Raw genomic sequence first — 2,207 nt, 5'->3', positions numbered from 1 at the left:
TTACATGAATGATTCCACCCCCATAAATACAATGGTGTTATCCAGAATTCCGTATACATCAGGATGTGACATCACTGAAGTCTTTTGGACAACAGGACCACAGAGACAGGCAAGTTGCTCCATTCTTTTCCTTTATTTTAGTCATTTATCTTGTGATATTGTGGTCGTCAACCTCAATGACTCAACACCCTAACATGAAAAAAAGATAGAAAACTATTACTTATGAAAAAGTTTTTTGTTAGTTCATGAATATATGGTGATTTTGAATTTCATGCATGCCATGTGTTCTCTGTCTGGTATTCACTATATTGAGCAGCGGCCAGTTTGTGCAAAAATCTCAACCCAGTCACACTCAACCCTGTTATGTTTTTGATTGTAACGGGGTTGTGAGATTGTGATGGGGTTGAGATTTTAATACTTTGGTTGTTAAGTTATCCAATTATTTAAATTAATTATTATTATATTCAATCACCATTCTTATACTGCATGCATGCTGAATGTGATTTATGTTCCATGTTTAGGATGCGAGTAAGATGGCACCAACAACAGCAGCAGAAAGGCAAAGGAAGTATCGGGAACGCCTTAAAGCTGATCCTGAAAGAAGGGAGAGATACCTGCAGAGTGAGCGTGAGAGATGGAGGCAACTGTCAAGGTGACAGTCAAGAAATCTGTGGAGGGCACACAAGAGGACCTCATTGAGCTCTTCCAGAGCTTTGTAAAAAAATTTAAAATGCATCACTTTATTATCAAGCAGCAGTATGCCTTCTGCCGTGAGCTGAAGAACAACATGTCAGGTGAGGAGACTTTGATACATGTTGACTTCTCAGAAAACTACAGCTGTAAATACAGTTCTCCAGTTCAGGTGGTCCACTTTGGGGCTTCACATCAGCAGGCCACCTTTCATACTGGTGTGTTGTATGTTGGTGGACTCTCAGAGCCTGTGAGCTTTAGCACCATCTCCCCCAGTAGACATAAAGGCCCTCCAGCAATATGGCAGCACCTAAATCCTGTGCTAGATTACCTTCAAGGCCAACATCCACAAGTGTCTGTGCTGCACTTTTTAAGCCTGTACGCGATACAAAAAAGGAAGAAATGTCTACCTTTTCACTACAGAATTGGACAGAAGAGGATTCAAGGCTGGTTCTTGGAATTTTTTTGAGGCCAGTCATGGAAAAGGAGCACCAGATGGTGTCAGGGGAGCCTTAAAAAGAGCAGCTGACATGATGGTAGCAAAGGGGCATGACATCCCAGATGCAGAAGAGTTATTCAGGGCCTTTTCTGAAACAAATACAAGTGTGAAACTGTTCTTTGTGAAAAGTGAAGATGTTGAGGAAGCTATGGAGAAAATGCCGAAGCAGACACCAGCTGTTCCTGGAACCATGAGAATTCACCAGGTCATTACTGTAGCTCCAGGAGAACTGATGGTTCGTGATGTAAGCTGCATGTGCACAACACGGAAGCAGTTTAACTGCAAGTGCTTTAACACCAAGTGTTTCACTTTTGGCCAGTAGATAGAAACAGCTGTATCATAGACAGGCAGTGGGGGGGGGGGGTCCAGAAAAAGAAATCCAGTGGGAAAGTCCAGAGCTGATTGGTAAATGGTGTATTCTCAGATATGACGATGATTTGTATACAGGCATCATTCTAAAAATAAAAACAACACAAGTCCAGGTCAAATGCATGCATCGTGTTGGGTCAAACCGATTCTTCTGGCCGCATCAGGATGATATCCTCTGGTACCTGTTTGATGATGTCCTTGAACTCATTCCACCCCCACGGGCTGTGACAAAGCGCCATGTGGAAGTCTTGAAAGAGGTGTGGAACCGACTCACAAGATGAATTCATGAAACAACCGGCACATTCATGCATATATACAGACACACACACTGATGCAGGCACACACATGCAAAAACATTTTGACATGGACACAGACACAGGCACTGATACAGACATACACATTGAAATCGTTAACTGATTATTATTGTTATTAGTTCAACCAGTTCATCAAGTTTAATTGTATGTTATCGGAGCAAGGATGAGGTGACTTTTAGCACACCTCATGAGGCTCTCTTATGCCTAGACACACACACACACACACGTGCGCACACAAACGCACGCATTATGTTACATTTGAGTAATTCACTTTACAATGTTTGTTAGCTGTTAATATGCTGTTGTGGTTGTTCTTACTTGAGATTAATAGAACT

General features: G+C 41.9%; 1 pseudogene; it reads left to right on the top strand.

Annotated features, from left to right (window-relative positions):
• Positions 1-634: 634 nt before the first annotated feature.
• On the top strand, positions 635-1,839 carry LOC146390499 (uncharacterized; annotated as a pseudogene).
• The last annotated feature ends 368 nt before the right edge of the window (positions 1,840-2,207 follow it).

This window comes from Perissodus microlepis, chromosome 3, assembly GCF_051167445.1.
Source record: "Perissodus microlepis isolate ML-2025 ecotype Zambia chromosome 3, ASM5116744v1, whole genome shotgun sequence".
Lineage (NCBI taxonomy): Eukaryota > Metazoa > Chordata > Actinopteri > Cichliformes > Cichlidae > Perissodus > Perissodus microlepis.
The sequence above is the reverse complement of the archived record's forward strand: the minus strand, read 5'-3'. Positions and strand labels throughout refer to the sequence as shown.